This window comes from Mercenaria mercenaria, unplaced genomic scaffold, assembly GCF_021730395.1.
Source record: "Mercenaria mercenaria strain notata unplaced genomic scaffold, MADL_Memer_1 contig_4653, whole genome shotgun sequence".
NCBI lineage: Eukaryota > Metazoa > Mollusca > Bivalvia > Venerida > Veneridae > Mercenaria > Mercenaria mercenaria.
Genome location: NW_026462897.1, coordinates 31,255 through 51,322, shown reverse-complemented (window position 1 = coordinate 51,322; position 20,068 = coordinate 31,255). Strand labels below are relative to the sequence as shown.

The 20,068-nt window shown below is 32.9% G+C and overlaps 1 long non-coding RNA gene across 1 annotated transcript; it reads left to right on the top strand.

Moving 5' to 3' along the window:
• Nucleotides 1–1,716: 1,716 nt before the first annotated feature.
• Nucleotides 1,717–19,214, top strand: LOC128554024 (uncharacterized). The gene is made up of 4 exons (XR_008369503.1): nucleotides 1,717–1,877; nucleotides 11,817–11,948; nucleotides 14,650–14,853; nucleotides 17,316–19,214. It is a non-coding gene; the product is annotated as an uncharacterized LOC128554024 (long non-coding RNA).
• The last annotated feature ends 854 nt before the right edge of the window (nucleotides 19,215–20,068 follow it).

Sequence of the window (20,068 nt, the reverse complement as noted above, 5' to 3'; positions counted from 1 at the left end):
CGTACCTTCTGTTGCCTTTACGTATGTTAGGGTTTCACCTGGCGGGGATTACTTTTATTTACACTGTCTTGTGACTTTGGAACATGGTGGGGTAAGAGTGAGGTTAGGTGCACCATAAACCGGTTTAAGCTCCCCAGTGGTGGTTTTGCCACTGACCGTTCCAAGGCGGTGCCCCACTGTGTTCCTGTATTTGTTTGTTTTGTCCTTTTGTGTTCATGTTTGTGTATGGTGTGCAAGAGTTGTTCGTGTGTGTCTTTGGGGAGGCTGCGTTTTTTTGAACGTGGCTTTCCCTGTTGGATATTCTTCCTTGTTTTTTTTATGTACCAAGTTTTGTGCTTTTCCCATTTTCTGAAGTATTTTTACACCATTTTACTGGACTATTATTAATTCCATCCATTATAAATATTTCCTCTGTCCGTTTGGTGTATATCCTTTTTCAAAATGTTGTTTGCTTAAGCGAACTCGATCAATTTTAAACTTCTGTTTACTCTTTGGTATCTTTAAGTTACCATATAAATTAAAGTAAAAAATACCTTTATTTAAGCTTTTACTGGCTTCAGTTGGTGTCAATTTTATACTAGAATGATTTGTTTTATTATATTTATCAACCATTTCATGCAAATGATCTAAATAAGTGTAAGTATTATTTGCTGTAAAATATTTCTACATTTTTCTTTTTAAACTTCTATGAAATCTTTCGATTACTACAGCTTTTCCTTCATTAAATGTATGATACATGTTAATCTTATTTTTATTAAAAAATGATTCAAACGTTTTATTATGAAATTCTTTTCATTCATCTATCCATGAATTTGTAGGTGTTCTACCTTAAGGCCGAGCGTGAAGCCCATCAGGAGCTGAAGTTCCAAGAATTATTTTTTCAAATGCTCCAGTAATATATTTTCCAGTTTTATTCTTTAATGGAATAACCCAAGCATATTTGCTGAATATATCAATAACGGTTAATAAATACTTTACACCTTTATCATATTTTGAAAAAGCTTGCATATCGACTAAATCAGCAGACCAAGTATCATCAATATCACTAACTATCACTCTCCGTTTTACAATCGTGATGGTTATCAGTTCAGTTTATCACTAATTATCTTATATTATCAAATGCTCACATATTTTAATTCAGTTCAATGCACATATCTATTTTTCAAATGTTATCAAAACGAAACTGTAAAAACCACACAGGAAAAAAAACAGATCTAAATTTAGTACAAATATTTGAAGTATGATAAGAGAGATCTGCACTCGTAAATGTACTGATTTGTTCATGTTATAACAAATATCGATTTCGAAATGTTAATATATCAAGGACAGTAATAACTTATTTTCCATTTGTCATGCAGACGGTATCGCTGTAGACTGCCTCATGTACCTCATGATTTTTTTGGGGGGGCACATTTTCATATTGAAAGTTGTTTCTTCATTACCTGGGAACAGTTATTATTTTCCTGGCTCCGAACAAAGTTTAAGTGTCAGGTAAAAATATGCTATTTTACAAGGTTGAAATTTACTTATGACGTAATTGCAGTTTTTACCAAAATAGTCACCATGCAGCCAGGCTTATATCGCTTGTTTTTGGAGTGTCTCTGCGGTGGTTCAATCTTTATTTTTCACTTTGTCTTCCCTTTATCTACAGTTGGATGATATTTTTCCGCATTCCCAATGTCTATGTTCCTCATGATAATCGAACACTGGAAAACCAAGGTGATGTAAAATTTGAACTTACATAACAAGCTCAAAGTTTACCTGATTACTTGACGGATATCAAAATTAACAAACATTTATAAAATTGAACTTTTTGTTTGAGGAATTAAGCTTTCGTGTAATATCAGCGAACCTTAATCTATAGAAGAACTTTAAAGGTGAGTTGACATATTTGCGTTTGTTTTGTCACATTGTATTGAAAGCGAACTGACATTCAAAATGATCTTATCTGTGGATAGAGCGTTCAGTTTCATATATTTTTGCACCACAGTAATATTTCGTCGGTCGATCTAGGTTCAAAGCCTCAAAGGATTCTTTTAAAATGGGAAATGAAACACTGACGAGACAATGACGTTAGATGCAATATCTGATAGTTTGTAAGGATAACTCAACATGAGAGAATTGATTTTGAATTTCTGTATTTTATGAAAATGAGTTATATATTACCTTTCCGCTTGGCGACAATTCTCCACATATCCACACTGCGCAGTAAATATATCAAGATTGTATGTCAATATGATATCTAAACTCTGAAAGAAGGTATCTGATACTTTTTATATATTCATTTATATTATTTAAATGTTTTAATTCTGAAAGATATTTCATTCTTGTTGCAAAGACACTGCATTACTTAACATATTAATAGTACACATGTTCCTTCGGGAAATTGTTCAATGACAGCTTTAATTAACAAGTTTAATATTCTTACAAATGATTTGCAATCTACACAATTGCATAGACGATACAAACGTCATATATTGGCTCTCTGTAAAAAGTTGGTAAATTCTGATGTTCTATATAATCTAAAAAACAACAATGCAGATATAAACCTTACATTTCAATTATTATTACCTACGTTATTAAGCACCCAAACAAAATGTGTTAGTATACAGAATTTAGCAACAAGCCTATCAAGGATATTAAGAGAAATTATTTAGACCAACTTTACCCTCTTTTCAATGATTGTCAATTATTTGATGTAGATAACATTTGTAGAAAAACGTTTTTGTAGAAAATCTTAAGAACTATCAAAGGTATTTTGTTGAATATTCATACATGATAAAAAGAGACGTTGAGAGGTTGTGAAGAGTACAAAAACCATAACTCTGTCGTTATTGATTTTTGAATTATCTCCCTTTGTCAGATTTTATAGTTTTTAGCATAAGTATAAAATGATGACGGAAGGAACCTTAACTCTGATTTACAGATCAGCTCACGCGGAAAACACATTCTACTCGATCGTCAGAGGAAGGCCAAAATGGGTACCAAAGCTCCGACTCGAAGTGTCTTCGAGTCGGCCAGTTTCCGTCAAGGAATTTCGCTGTCTGACTCCGAGGATTTATGCGAAGTCATTCGAAGGAAATCCTCGGAGTGATTCGAGATGAAATCCAGTTAGCGGTGTACACAGCTGTATTGGTTTCTTTTGTTCCCGAGTCACTTCACGGAATTCCTTCGAGTGACTCCAAGACGAATAAATAATTACCTATACAAGTTTATTTGGATTTTTGAGTACCTTCAAGGCCAGATCTTAGATTACATGGAGCAAGATAAATATATAGTTTACTTAGTGATACGCAAAAACAACAACAACAAAAAAACCCCAAAAAAAATCCAAAGATAAAAAAAAAATTGACAAAGTAATTCATGAATAATTATGATAGTATCTCTCTATTTTACATTTATAACATTTTATGACTTTTTGAGTGGATACGGCAGCAGTTTTTTTCCCATTTTATAATTCCTTTCATATAAATATATGAAAGACCATTTTGATAATGAAAATTGATCGTTTCTCCTATAGTTTACAATAAAAAGGTCACTATTTTTAACGGCTATTATCTTACAGCTTATCTTTCTTAATTTAGTTCAGTTTACATAAATCTGTATCTGAATTTCATTTGCACTGTCAGAAACTATTTCAATATGATATTAAACAATTCACCTTTCTTTAACGCCAGTTATTTGTCAGTTTGTTTAGTTTTATATAATTCTTAGATTTAGTCCATTTTACAGAATTAATTTCTTATTCAAAATAGCATAGTCAAAAAGTATTTCAATATCATACTTAGTTTATCTTATAAGAAATCATGCTTAATGTATTGCATTTGACATAACTTTATTTCTAATCTAATTCATAAAGTCAGAAATTACTTCAATATCAAAATCTAACAAATCATTTTTCTTTAACGGCGGTCATTTGAAAATTGATTTAATTTATGGCTGTGACTAAATACAGAGTTGGTGCACCTGTGATATATTACAGACTCCGGTATATACCGGATTAACTAAATTTGAAAGAAAACATCTTAAATGTATCTATTTTGTAACCATGGTGATACTAACCCTAACCTCTAGTCAGTATATTATGCATCTGATACACTAAGCGCGTGCGGACATGCAAAAAAAATGAGTAATTTTGCCGTGCGCTCCAATGGATAATAATTCCGCGCCTGCGCAGAACGGCTGCACCAACTCTGCAATGAGAAACATTCTTAATTTATATGATTTAATAATTTAATCCATTTTACATTACTATGCTGCTTTATCTAATTCGTATGATCAGAAACTATTTCAGTATCAAAATTCAAAACATTTAAACAGTAAAAAGAGCAAGCTAATTATATAAAAATATATAAATAAAATCATTCCCCGCTGAGCAAGGTTCTAACATTAGTGAAAAATATCAGATCATTATTTATAATAAGTAAAACGTAAAATTTTGGCAAATCTAATGTATAATTACACCAATATACTCAGCAACTTTTCTGAAGTAAGAGCACCAAGAGCCTAACTTTTAAGGGCACGACTAAGAAAGCTGCAAGACAAAATTCCACTCCCTCTGTCCGTTTTATGTAGGATTTAGGAGAAAAGTATCAGGAGTCTTACACTTTTTGTTAGTCATCGCACCATTAAATAGGAAAGAGTAGCGATTAACTGTAAAGGGGTCAATCACCAAACATGCATCGTGCTTTACGATTTTCGCATCGTATCCTATTTTGATAAACATTTTAACACATTTAACATATATTTTATTAAAATAATGTTTAATTTCTGAATTATATAAACTACATTTTCATAGTACCCCAGGTGTGGGAGACCAAGAGCCAGTTGTTCGAAACTTTAACAGTTGATTAAGCTAACAGTCGAGTAACTTTTCGAGTAATATTTCGACACTTTAGTAAACGTAGAAAAACAAATGTGTGGCTTAAGGATTATGAACACTTAAACGTCTTTACAGTAAAATTAAAACATCATACTAGTGTTTCCCACCAAGACTAGTATTTTGAATCAAAATTTAACAAGCGATTAGTTTAACAGTCTGTTAAAGTTTCGAACAACTGGGCCCAAGTCTTAAAAGTGTTTTTAGTGATCTTTGGTAAAATTTTCTGAAAGCTTTCCATGGCTGATGATAACGGTAACCCTGTTGTAATAATTTTTCGGTGATATGAAGATTTCTATCATTAAAATCCTCTAACTTTGAGCAAGCTTTTGCGAAACGAGTAAGTTGTGAAATATAGACTCCGTATGATGTTGCTCGAGGAACATCTGCAATCAAGGCGTGCACGTGAAGCTGACAATTTCAAAATTAAAACCGTCTCTTTTAGCGTATAGTTTCGTTTCCAGATTATTATTCACAATTGGTAAAAATTTAAATTTCAGAAGATAGTTTCAGTAATTGTAAAGATATTGTTAAACCAGCAAATGCCATGTTAGCTGATTTGTTCAGTGTTGATACACTGTGATCTTTAACCTTTATATACGGCCTAACTGCGCGTTTCTGAGTGCAAGTCTATCAGTAATTGATCGTATATAAGACTAGCTTTGTTTAAACCAAATAGTGTAAATTAAATCAAATATAATATGAACTTATTGATGAATCGTTGTAGAAGTACCTTGAAATTTTGTGAAAATTTTAATTTCAACACGTGCACTTTACATAAACATTTTTCAGGTGCAAAACCCACCTGACTATATTTTGTCCCTTTGCTTTTCAAAAGTCCAAACGTACTTCAGCTGAGCCAGTTAACTTGAATGGGAAGAAACTAATAGAATAAAGTTTATTTAGCTGCTAGCTAGACACATAATAGGCATATTCATGCAATTCGTGATGGATTCATGTAGAACAGTTACCATTGTGAGCGATGCCATTTATACTTTAATGTTTTATTAATATGCTTCATTAGGTTTAAAAGCAATGAAAAAATAGATGGATTATACACTGCTTGGCACTGAATGAGTAATAAGTTACGACATAATTCATTGGCTGTTTAAGGAATATCGTTAACTTTTATTGCGAGGTTGTGTTTTTTGTGCCTTTAAATATAAAGAAATTAGATTGCTGAATATTTGTTTTCATTTCTTTGTTTAGCTCAATTGTAACTTTTTTCTGGTTGAAGTAGCCGAGTACGGACGGAAGCCTAAACTGACCTTAATTTTTCGACAGCATTTTATATTTCGTATTATTATTGTCCAGAATCGTGAATAAATACATCTCAGAAAAAACTTTACGTAATACCTATAAGATATTTGCTACCGTCGTTTAAAAATTACACGCGTTGAAGTGAAGTACATTCCTACTCTCTACTTAAGCTCGTTGCTAAGAAAAAACTTTTAACATTTCATGTATATTTTTATCGTCAAGATTCATTCTCGTCGGCGAGTTTCACTGAACAAATATAGGAAAATTCCTTACGCTATATCCTGCACGATACATGCATTTGTTCATAAATATTTGCGTTTTGGTGATTACATATCAAGTTTTGGCTTAAGATTGCTGCAAAGAAAACTATTAACAATTCGTATATCTTAATCGGCAAGGTTATTTTAATCTCGGTAAATTTAGGTAGGGATAACGTCAAAATCAACTTTCCTTTTTTTTTTTGAAACTATAAGACCAGACGCTTAGATATTTGACACGTAGTATAACCTAGTGGTCCTCTACCAAAAGTATTAAAAACACTTTGACATTTAATACAACAAAGAAACACTCGCCTCTATATAAAATGAGATATGGTAATGGTCACATCTGCAAGTTTATAACTGTTTGAAAATCAGAGTTCATTTTCGTGCAGAAACTAGAATATAGCACACTATATCTTTTCGTTGTCATTATTTGTCACTGATCTTAATTCGTTTTAGTATAACGTTTAAGTAAGGGAATTTCAGCAATGCAGATTTGATCGCAAAACAGTCAAGGAAACCCCTAATCTTAAATATCAAGAGTCGAATTCGTGTAAAAAATCTCAACGGAATTTTTTTTTGTAATATATTGTATTGTTCAAAAATATGTTGTCATTATAAATGACTGGTAGTAATTCATTTAAATGAATATATGTCTGACAAGGTCAAGTTGTGCTCCAGACACAAAACATAAAGATATGAAATCAATCTGTGGCCTTCACTTTTGACCTACCAACAAAGTACATATGCCTGAATACAAAAATATAAAAGTGTAAACGAGATTTTTTTTTGGGTGGTGGTTGTGGTGGTGATTGAGGTGTGGTTATGTGAGTGTTCAGTAGTGATGGTGGTAGTAGTGTGGATTGCTGCACTCTACAAATAACATCATCATCACCCAATTGTATTTACTAGTTTAAAGTCAATACCTTGAAAAGTTTTGAAGCATGCTTTTGACATAAAATACATGGATATATCTGGACTCAATTTGTGACCGTGACCTTTGATCTACAGACCAAGTCCATGCGTTGTGCACATTGGCTTCACGCTACCTACCTTTATGCCAAATTTGAAAAATATACCTTAATTTGTTATCAAGTTAAGCTCTGGACACGAAATATGAAGGACTTTGATCTTTAAACTCTATTAGTGACATTAACCCTTGACCTACCAACCTGGTTAATATGCTCTGTACATAGTCCAATATGCCAAGTCAATAAGTTCAATGGTTATTAAGGTATGTAGGAAGGACGGACAGACAGACGGACGCACGCACGCGCCATCACATAATACATTTTTGTCGAAAAGGGCGTATAAAAATAGATAGTTTTTTTCAGTAACCTTAAATTGAGGTGATCGACATCGCCTTGCATTATCACTATCAACTCAAACATCAAAGTCTCATGAAAAGCAGATTTTTTCTGGAAGCCATATGCATAAAATGAACAATACAGGCAAAAGAAAAAGTTTCATAATAGAGTCAGTAATAAAACTATTTGTTTTGCTGGCGTAAATCTGAAGTTGTTTTATGGAAAAGTGTATGAGAATTAATGGTTTAGGAATAGCTCAATGAAACCGAATCTTCTATCATTTGATAACATTCTGTGTGTCCAAAGGGTCTTTTTGTACATCTTTATTAGCAATGACAATATAAATCTTTAAATGCTATATTGTCTACCCTTACTTTGATTCAGTGTTCCGGTTCTAGGGGGCGTTTAGCGGTGATGCAACTTTCAAATAACTCTCATGAACAGACTACTATTTATTTGCTTCGTTGCATTTAATACTTCCAAAGTATCTTCTTACAGATTTTATTTTCAGAAAAAATTGATAAAATGTCACTGTTCAGTTTTCCCGGTTGACTGTGTATATAGGGTATATACTGTAAATCATAAGTGACTAGACATATACGAACAGAAAACGAATTGCTAGTTATCAAGCTAAAATATCTGTTAACAATGTCAAAATAGATTTGATTGTTTGTTGATAGATAGTATTTCCTATTTATCAGTGCATCACTTGATATGTTCATTTGTAGTACATGTATTTTTTTGAGGAGCCATTTTGTTATTTTTCTGTCTTCGCTGTCTTTATAGTATTTTTTTCTTTTTACATTTGTATGTAGGAAATATCTACACTAGCTTGTGTAAAATAATTTGTTTTGGTATGTTGGGGGACTGTATAATATTTATTTCTGTTTTACACATTTGATACATAAACGTTAATTAATTGGCTTTAAAAATACCACCTGAGTAATTAAGTTTACAAAAATGTATTATTTGGGGGTTTTAAACATAACTATGCTGACCATAAGTGATTATGTTTTAACTAAGATCAAGCTACCGGCCACTAACCGGTGCGTGGGTAATATTTATCAGTCGTGACAATTGTAACAAAAGTGCAGCGCATGGTTATATTAAAAGGTTCAGATTACATATTGTTCTGATCACACTGGCATGTGTTAATGATATATGTATAAGTTTTTGATGTATGCTATATTAATTTGTTAGTGTACATATATTAAAAATAAATATTTCGTTGACTAATGCTAGGCTCGTAACGAGGCATACCCAATTTCTCATTAAATATTAAAGGAGCAAGATTGAGTACAAATGTAATATACCTACACCCAATTTATCTTCAAGATACAAACTTGAGCCTAAATGCATTTGCAATACCTTTAAGTTGATGTAAAGCAAGTGGTGTCACATTCCGTGAAAGAGGATCTGAGAGATGCTTAAAATGTCCCGAACGGCGTTTTTCCAAGAAACCGAAGAATTATATCAAAGGAGGATAGGAGCAAAATTCAGAGAACTTGACTGTTATCGACTGTTGAAGCCCAAAGGACAGGAACAACAAAGGGAAGAAATTCAAAAAAGAAAAAAATCTAAGTCCACAGAAAAATAATCTAAGTCCACAAAAAAATCCTTATCAGGCACAAATATGTAAAAATACACCTAAAAATTAACGCTACCCTCACAGAAAAAATGTCTCAGAAAAAAAGGAAGTAATTCAATAAAAAATTATTGTTAGTGAACAAAAGAGGGATCTGCCAAATAAAAACAAAGCATCGCAATGCATAGCAATATACGCAAGAAACAAAGTCATATGACCCTTGACCCCTAAGGGCGACCTTGATCTTAAAGCAAAACATCTGAAATATGCACTGTACAAGACGCCTAGATGTGATGAACATTTGTTCCAAGTTTCTTTAAAATCCTTCAAGCAATTCAAGAGTTAATGAGCGGACACTAAACAAAGTCATATGACATTTGTCCCCTATGTGTGACCTTGACCTTGAAGGGAGCCATACGAAACATGCGCTCTGCATGTCATCTTGATGTGGTGAACATTTGTGTCAAGTTTCTTTGAAATCGTTCAAGGAGTTCAAGAGTTACTGAGCGGACATGAAACAAAGTGATATGACCCCTGACCCCTTAGTGTGACCTTGACCTTGAAGCGAGCCATCCACACCTTGCTTTCTGCACGTCGTCTTGATGTGCTGATCATTTGTGCCAAGTTTCTTTGAAATCCTTCAAGGGGTTCAAGAGTTAAAAAGCGCACATGGAATTGCTAACGGACAGACGGACAGACATTCACCGGCGTCATAACCTTGTACGTCCATTTTATAATAAAGTTCGCAAATCTAGGAAACGCTGAGGGTGACTTAGTCAATACATACTAACTGTGGGTGTGTATTATATAAACCAAACATATGCATTTAAATAGCTTACTTTGAAACATTCAGCTGAATAATTTAAAAATATTTTTTAAATGATTTTAGTCCAGTCTCATTTTATGATCTATTACAAACCTGCAACAGGAATAAGGCCTATATAGGACACCTGTAGTTTGAGTCTCAAGTGATAATAATGTTTATACTACTGTCTTTTAATATTTAACATATCATATTGGTTATTCAGGTATAGTCTGGGGATTGAAAGTGTTGCAAAACATGTAAATTAAAAAAAATGGAACACATTTCAAACTGAAAGTGAAAGTAGAACTGAAAAGTAGAACTGTCAAAATTACAAACAACTGATATATATTTAAAAAGACACTTGTTAAGGAAAGCCACCCCTCCGGTAAATTTTCATTTTGGAAGTTATAGCTGACAGACCCGTAATATTCATAGGATTATAGAATTTTACATGGAATTAAGAAGCTAGCTTGATAAATTCTACAGAATAGAATAGTCGTACAATGTATTGATCAAAAGAGAGTACATCTATTTTAAGTCCCTGCAATCATTGATATAAATACACTGGTTGCAGTAATATGTGAATCACAAATCAATGTATACTTACGGCTGCATATCTGATTTTCATAAACATATGCCCTATAATACAAAATTGTCACACGTTCAAGTTTCTATACAACACATACAATATTTCGTGTAACAAAATATGGTTGTGTTTACATTATCCCATAGCTGGTAATGAAAACACATGTAATGTGACGTAGTAACCCCGACTGTGGGTTTGACTGGTTCAGAAGAGACGAAACAACATCCAACGTCTAAAAGAAGCTGATCAGTTTTAATGTTGGAAATACAGTGTCATACTTTGTATAAACATATATGCTAGATTCCGTTTAGATATCCCGAAACTATACATGTTGTTAATGTTCAATTATCCGAGAACATTTCTGAACGCTTCATTTCGTCTCAATAAAGCAAAAAATCACTACCCCTATCTACACACTCGTGCTCGCGGCTTCTTGAATGTTTGGCCGCTTATGTGTTATAAAAACTACGTTTCAGCTGAGAAAAACCAAAAGACTTGAGAAAAGGTTCAGTGAAAGCCAACTTGAGAAAATTCTCAGCTGAGACAATTCTCAGACAGTTTTGAGAAATTCTTGAGCTGAGCATTTTCTCATTTTGTGAATGTTAGTGAAAGAGGGGCCAGGACACAGTGAGGTACAAGATTTAACAATATTCCTGATTCATCCCCAAGATAGGAAAAAAGTACAAAATTGATTTGAAAAATCATGTATATAACTTTAAAATAATGCATAACAACTGGTGTCACATTTCTTCGAAGACGGTCTGTGGGTTGTTCAAAATGCTCCAAACGGCATTTCTCACAGAAGACTTAGTAAGGTACAAGATGTAATATCATACATAATTCATTCACAAGATAGGAAGTTGGGGGCTAAATACATTTAAAAGACAATATCAGTATCTTTGAAATAATGTATAGGAAGTGGTGTCACATTCCCTAAATGATCGTCTGTGATCATTTCAAAGTTTCGAAAACTCCTTTTTTCCTTTAACACTAAAGGTACAAGATTGAATAATATACCCAATTTATTCTTAAGACAGCAAATTCCGGACATATTCGTTTTTATAAATATTCAAAGTAAAACTGCCAATGGTGCATTTTTTCATGTTTTATTTTCTTGACGTTTATGTTATTCAGACCTAAATAGAAATGTCAACGAAAAAAATAAGAAGATTCCAGAACGAACCTATTCGTAATAAAAATGTGCGCACATTGGGAGGTATTGGAGAAAAACACGGCGAGAAGTTACGAAAGAAAGGTTATGGAAAAGTAAGTTAACGTAGAATTTTATCATCTAAGTGCAGGGATCTGTATACATATGACAGAAACATAAGTTAATAAAAGTAATACAAAGATAATGACTGTTTGAAATAGCTAACACCCTATAATGTGAGAAATTATGGATTATCATATTTTATCGAATTGCGAAATCACATTTTGCGAGATGATGTCCATTGTGATGGCGATCGACATCTACTGTTGTTAAAATTACAGGTTTTTAAATTATGAATTCAAATATTTTTTCTCAAATGAATGATCAAAATACTAATATATTCACAGACAACAATGTAGATATCATTGAGTAGATGAGTTTTTTTTTTAATAAATGTTACATGTAACTTTTGAATAAAGGTATAATGGTCGGCATGATAATTTTAGTAATATGGGATTGATTTAAGCATGATTAATGTATATCATATACATATATGTGATTTGTAAAGTACATGTTACAAGAGAAATGCGAAAGAAATTGCAATTTCTTGAACGCTTATTTAAATAAAGTCATTCCGTTTCAACACCGATTTTATATTGAGCAGGTGACCTCATTGCTTACGCTCATACTAAAAACGGATTCGATTTAGATAAAAACGTTCTATTGCTTTAATTCCTATCAGAAGTGTCTGCTGACTTTGATTATCATAATTTAAGTAAAAAAAATATCTGACTGCTTTTTAGACATTCCTGCCCGAAATGCAAGCATAATCGCATACGACAGATGGATGAATAGAGGTTCCAGTAATATTTCTGTATGTCCACTAAAATTGTATATAAATTGACCAAAGACCAAAATCGTCATTCAAGAGCAAAATTAAACCGAAATATTCCTTGTAATTCGGCGTAGATATCAGTTAGGATGCAATGACGATTTTCACGGTGTATTTTTATTTGTTTGGTGACGCTAAGATTTGTCGCGTAACGTCGCGTGTTTACCATTAATGTAAACAATTTGAATTTATTGGACGAAATGTGCCAAATATGTAAGTAGGGAATAATGTTCTACCTCTGATATACTGAAAGATATGCCCTCGGCATGCAGTTATTCTAGTATATCAACCGTAGCAAAATAATTACAGACTATGTTAGACTGTTGTTTAGTGAAACATGAAATGTTTACTGCGTAACACACGAGCATAGGCTTACGCAGATTCATTTTAGAGTTATAAAAATATGTAAGAGACACAGGTCATTTTGACTAAAGCGGCTTGTTTAATTTCACACTTTTTTTTCTCTTTAAAATCTATGTTGTATTAATGTATTTCAAACGTCACTTTTTCACGCGCTAAGAAAGGAAACTATTTAAACTAAAGTAAAGGTAGTTCTGCACGTCTTATAAACCGGAATCAATGGCGTCCCATCATTTATCGAGACAACGTAGAATATTGTCTGAGAATCATATTATGAACAAATGGCAACGTGAATAAAACATATCTTTCAAGAGACAAACTATTATTATAATGGTTCAAAATCAGCATGAACGCGCGAATATCTTTAATCGTGGACAAATTTTATTAAAAACAAAGACACGGACCTGTACATCTTATTTTACTATATTACAGACCATTTCTTACGGAAGGTCGGTGGTTTTACCCAGGTACCCGCTCGTCAGGAAACAATGCACGGAGGGGCACCTGGGGTCTTCCTCCACCATTAAAGCTGGAAAGTCGCCATATGACCTATCATGTGTCGGTGCGACGTTAAATCCAAAAAAAAAAAAAAAAAAAAATACAATTTCTTCATCTTATACTCGTAAGAAGTTTCATTAAAATCTACATTCATTTGTAGAAAAAAAATCTATTTTCAAAAATATAACCAAATTTGCAATTTTCAAATAAATCTAGTAAAATTCAAGTACACGACCCATTTTTTTTAATTCATTTGCCAAACTTTCTAAATACATTCTGAAAACTGAAAAATCAGGGTTGAATTACATCCAACCATATAGAAAAAAATGACTGCAGAACTGTCTTCAAAATTGATAAGCGGTTGTGTTCTTGTTCTAGCTATCATCACGATGCTACCATTGTATTCGTGGAGAATAATTTGGTCACCTGAAGATGCCTAAAATCACCTTTCGGTCCAAGTAAGTTCTTAGTGCCCTTATATAAGTGTAAACTGGTACCAGCTAGTATATGAAAAATCCGCGTTTAATAGTCATTAATCTAATAATGTACACCGTCATAAACACAATTATCAAGTTATATATCTTAATTACACAACGAAAAAAAAACTATAACGCGATTGATAAAACTTATGATAACGACAGGCACACAACAAAGTAAAATAGAAAAAAAAGCAAGGCGTTGAAATCACAAGAATTAGAAAAGAAAACGTAACATATTTATTCCGTTGACTAAAATTATTTAAGAAAACAACCCATTATACATAGCCGTTATATTTGAATTCTTGTTTCTCTTTAGCGTTTATTTAATGATATTCCTCGTTCATTGTCGTTTTCTTCGGTTAATTGAGTCTTGGTTCACTTCACTGTTGACAGACAGAACCGAACATACGCTAAGCACATATACATTGTCAAAGTTTCCAAGTATCTCTTACATAAATAATGCAAAAATCTAAAATATGCATTTGCTTATGATGCAGACATTTGAACTGGTACACAAAAAAAATAGTATGTACAAACGTTGGACTGCATATATTTTCCTTTTATGTATATGCAATATTCTTTTTTCAGGCTGCTAATGTCGTCAAAGAATTCATGAGCATGGAAGAATCTAAAAGCGAATTCGTAAACTTTCTGAGAAAAAATGTCCCTCGTGCAAATAGAAAACACGTTGGTGATTGTTACGAGTCAGTGAGGGGGTGGTGCGACAATCATCCAGATGAAAAAGATAAATATAACTTACAGACCAACGTTCCTAGGTCAGAGGAATAAAAGGTACTTTATGTAGATTGACGTATTTGTACTTTATCGAGAATTAATTTTGTTTATACGAGGGTTGTTCAGTAAACTCATGGCGTGGACACGTTCCACTAATGGTTTGTCTCGGGTTAAAACAATATCGGAGAGTTAGGAGATATATCTGATCTTGCATGAATATGTTGAGTAAATTTTACATACAAATTACTTCAACTTTACACAAAAAAAAAACACGATTCTACCACAGACATACAGAAACAATCAACACAGCTGAATCAAACACTAACTTTCTCAAAGTAACAGCCACAGTAATTTCCACACAGCGCTCCTGCCTATGTGCCCGGTGACTAAAATGATTGTACAGAATGACTGGTCGAAAGATCTCAACATAGCTAATGTTGTCATAACCCTATTGAGAAAATACTGTCCTTCTCATTTATACCGTCTCGAGAACCGCTTACCATACCGGACTCGTGTTTCAATCTTGCGTTCTGACACTATCCTAGGCCCAATCTCGCACTTGACCGTCTCATTTTCTGGTGGAGTCAATAGCTTCTGCACAGAACTGTAACTATAGCATGTCTTTTCCCAAAGTTGCCTAATCGTTGTCTCCCTATCACTGTCCACCGCTTCCTTTACCTATATATGATTGACATCACTTGGTTTTGCCGTTGGTTGACCGCATATCTGGTTGTCTTCGATGTCCCCCTGTCCTAACGGAATCTCTTAATAATAATATGATACTTGTATATCAGTTATTGACATACGCCTTCCACTGCAGAAGACTTTTCTATAATCATCTTTGTCTGCTGTTGTGTCACTCCTTAGAACACTTTATAACTGCTCTTTGCTCTAGAGACGTCGCACGACATTCTGGCCCACTTGCCACCAGTCCTGTCTCATATTGGCATCAATAACAAAGCAATATAACAACTCCAAGCATTTGTTTCTTCCTGTTATGAAGACGTTATGATGACGTCGGCGTCATTTCCAGTAGATGTGAATACGCGCCCAAATAAGTTTTAACTCTACGTCTGCATTAACAATAAGTATAAATCATTATGAGCTGCGGTGGTCTACCTGCATGGGGTTGCTATGACAATTTATAACTATCATATACGAAGTAAAGATGAATTAGAAAATTGCATGCAGGTTTATCTTATATTGTTTTTACAAAATGGCGAAATTTCATAGCAGTACAGAGTACAATTATTTGTAATAGAGATATCAACGGTGTTCTTGAATTTATCAAACCTCTTATGTACAAGAAGATTGTTGTTTATTTTTTTTATTATTTTTTTTTGTAAAGGTCCGTATGTCACGTATTCATTATTATCTGATATCCCTCTGTTACAAGGGGCTGTCACCTTGATTCTCCAAGTTCATCCAAAGTAAAAGCAACTACTTCTCAAAATGTATTCATATCCAACCGTTCCAAATGCTAATTGTGTTGAAAATTTTGGAGGAGGCCACACGTATATCTTCACTACCTTTTTATATCGTAAACTGATCTCATTGAAACACAACTAGCTAAACTGCTTTTTTTAATCTGTGCATTAAATAGGACGACCTGTGCATCTTCTTTGAAAAGCATGAAATGAAACTTTGCACGTTAGTAGATAAATATAATACACTTCGTTTAAGCCTGGGAAGCGGTTTGTTGAAATCCAAGATGGCCGCAAAAATCCAAAATGGCCACCGTAATTCACAGTTTTATCATGTTTATAAGAAAATAATAAAACAAGGGTTCCTATCAAGCAAAGGCTTAAACATTGGAATAGTACTGCGGTATTATATTACGCCTCGAACCTGTCTGTAATATATATTGAAAAATCAATATGGCCACCAAAGTCCAAGATGGCCACCAAAATTCATCTATTATTCAAAAAGGTTGAAATAATTGTTTTTTACTGTAAAAGGAATGTAATCTGGAACAGTAATACGTATAATATATGCCCTTGCGCAATCCAGACAACCATATTGAGACAAAATCGATTATAGGCACCATATTTCAAGATAGCTTGCACTATGAATAAATGTTTGGATTCACTTCTGCAACTGGTTGTTTTACATAAGCCATTTTGTATATAATATGGCGTCATTCTTCAATTTTGGTGGTCATTTTGAATATTCAGAACCTGCTTCCCAGACTTGAATGAAGCATATTAAATCAATCTACAATTAAAGTTTCATACTTTTCACAGGGTGTGCACAATTGTTTCACGAATTTCTTTCACTAGGAAAGGGAGATATTACAAATGATCTACACCAGGTCATTAGCAATGGCAATCAGATATAACACGAATCTCTCATTTAAATGTAACTATCGATTAATATATTTTCTATTTGTATATTTTAAGTAAAATATGTCTGACATTAAAACCATGGTGTGTTTTCGTTAACTTCGTTCAGTAATTCTAACTGCCTATCACTCTACATAATACAATTCATGTATCTCAAACATAACTTATATTTTTCAGTCGTGATGTCTGTTTCTTGATCTGGAATGATAAACATTTTGGCGACATTGAAGTCTTTATCACATTGCCATTTATCTACCATTTTCATATTATATGTTCGTTAAGACAAATGGATAGAACACATGAATCTTATTTCGACGAAAACGTATTCCAGTGCATGGATTTACATATTGACATTTCATTCTTTTATGATACACTTGTTAAATCATATATATGTTTGTATGTTTGACGTATGTTTAATTATAAAATAAACAAGTGAAACAGGAAAAGATACGTTCAAAGGACCAAGCCCCCTAAAAGTGAAACCCTTTGCAGTTTATATATTTATGTTTAATCATGCCAATATATTTAATTATCTCAAAATGTTTTATGGACATGTCGTCTCTGCTCTCAACCATGTGTAATTTCAAAATATCTGAAAAGAAAATGCATATGATTGTAAACTTTCACCATACTTGTGGCGCTGTAATTACCGGAATAGTAGAAAATTTCGAATATTCCATTACTATCGCTTACTAAATTAAATCTTTTATGAAATTGCTAGTACGTCCTGGGGTTTAAGTCGCCACCACACCGTCAGTACATTATCTTAACATAGACTTAAAGGAGAAATATTACAAATTTCGTTGTGTAAAACAATAAGGACTGAACTGTTCATTGCAGTAGGTAACAAGGATATGTCATGTTTGAATGACCAGCGTTTTGTCTTGAAATTGTTACAATTAAAGCTGTAAGCATTCTGAGCATTTGTGCAGTTTTTTTTTAAAGAAAATGAATAATGACATTAGAAGAACAACGAAAATGCAGTTATGCTCAGGTTAGTGATAGAGGGCCACGATGGGCCTCTTGTTATTAATGATGTATGTTCACAATTGAATGCCCACACTTCACTGTCAATAAGTCGATGGCACAAAGGATTATGCTAATGTAGGCTAATACTTGAGTGACGAAATGCATAAGGCGCCGCTGTTGTTTCTCACGGCGGTACCGGCGTCACTCTCATGTCTTCCTGACAATTTAAATATTTTTACTTACACCATCTGAACAAAAGACATATTTCAAAAGCAATAAAGCACAGAGCAGAGAAAGACAGAAAGCTAAAACTGAAAACCAAAAAATGCATTACACAGGCCTGCATAAGCATAACAAATGTTAAGTTTCATAAACGAAGTGTCCACACGTTAATTTCTTTAAATCATCATTTTATGTGTACAACAAAGAATAAAGGTTTCGATCCTTTGACTCATAATGCACAAGACCACCCCGTATAAAATTCGTAAATAAAGATTTATCATATTAATAAATTTGATACTAGTATCCGTTATTTGTATGAATATATTATCTTAAATTCGGATTTCTAATTACTCATTTCAATGTTTTATAGTCTCCTAAAGATGATAATCAGGTATAGAACGTATCAAATATAGGTCAAAGGTTTTAGCAATACAGTTCAAAAAGAAAAAGATAATTTCAAGTTCTTATATGTTAATATATACCTCATAATGAACTTGTTTACATAAAAGAAAAAACGACATTCTGTTTTTTCTATTAAAACGAAGTCATCCATGAAACCTTCCAGCAACATTTTCATTTGTGTAGAATTTCCATTTGCTGGCGTCTTTTGTAAGTAAGTTATGTGATCTGTGGATATATATAATATTTATTTTTAAACCTGATCTTTTTGACTTACATGAATGAATATCATAATATAAAAGAATACTTAACGCTGTGTATTTTGTTTTCATTTCATAGAGTTTTACTACCTACACGAGCTATTAAGAATTGTAACTTTTAATTTGTTTAATACAATGATATTTCTAGAAACGAAGGATTTTATTCATACACGTGTATCTATCGTCAACTATTTTGTACCACCACAACCTGGTACAATAAGGCTATGATGACCTGTACATATACCATCACCAAATTTTGTAATGTATTTATCTCTTTTGAATTTACAATGCAAAACATGTCTAAGATGATAATCTTTCTTTTCAACTTATCATTACTTCTAGATGCATATATTATCATTTTTGTAAGAATTAGAATCAATATAATTGAAAAGTATTCAAACTTATATTCGACAAAATTGTAATTATTCACCGTGCGTTTTTACGTTGTAAAATATAAACTTATTTCTCTGCTATTTGCAAATACAACCTGCTCTCGAATACCAATCAGCTGTTTGTTGACCGTAGTTCTAAATTGTCAGAAATGTTAATGTAACAGTAACAGATATTGTAACACAGTGTTTCTAGGAGTAATAGTCAATTAAAAGTCCTTTTCGTCGTTATTGTCAAGGGTTCTCGATATTTTCTTTGAAAAAGAACCGATTTACTGCCATGATATTTAAATTATTTTATGTTTACGAACAAGGCTGCTCAATCAAACCGAGCCTGCAACATTTTCGTTTTTGTCGTGTTGAGCGACCTGTGAAGTTTCTACTTTTTCTATTTTATGTGATGCTAGAAAGAAAAAAATGGTTACATGGAATCTCTAAAATGACGTTACAATTATAAGTATTTGGTGTGGTAATTATCACATATTGTAGGTAATAGCAGACTTATCTGCCATTTCATTAGAAGATATTTTAATACGAAAACTAGTATAAATGCTATTTCATATAACTTAAAGGATTGCCCTTTAGAAAATTTCGTAATAATATGGCAATCGATAGGTGGACAGACGATCGAAATTAAACAACAAACATATCCTTTCCCATCTCTATTCATTCTAAAAACTTCTAAAGACAC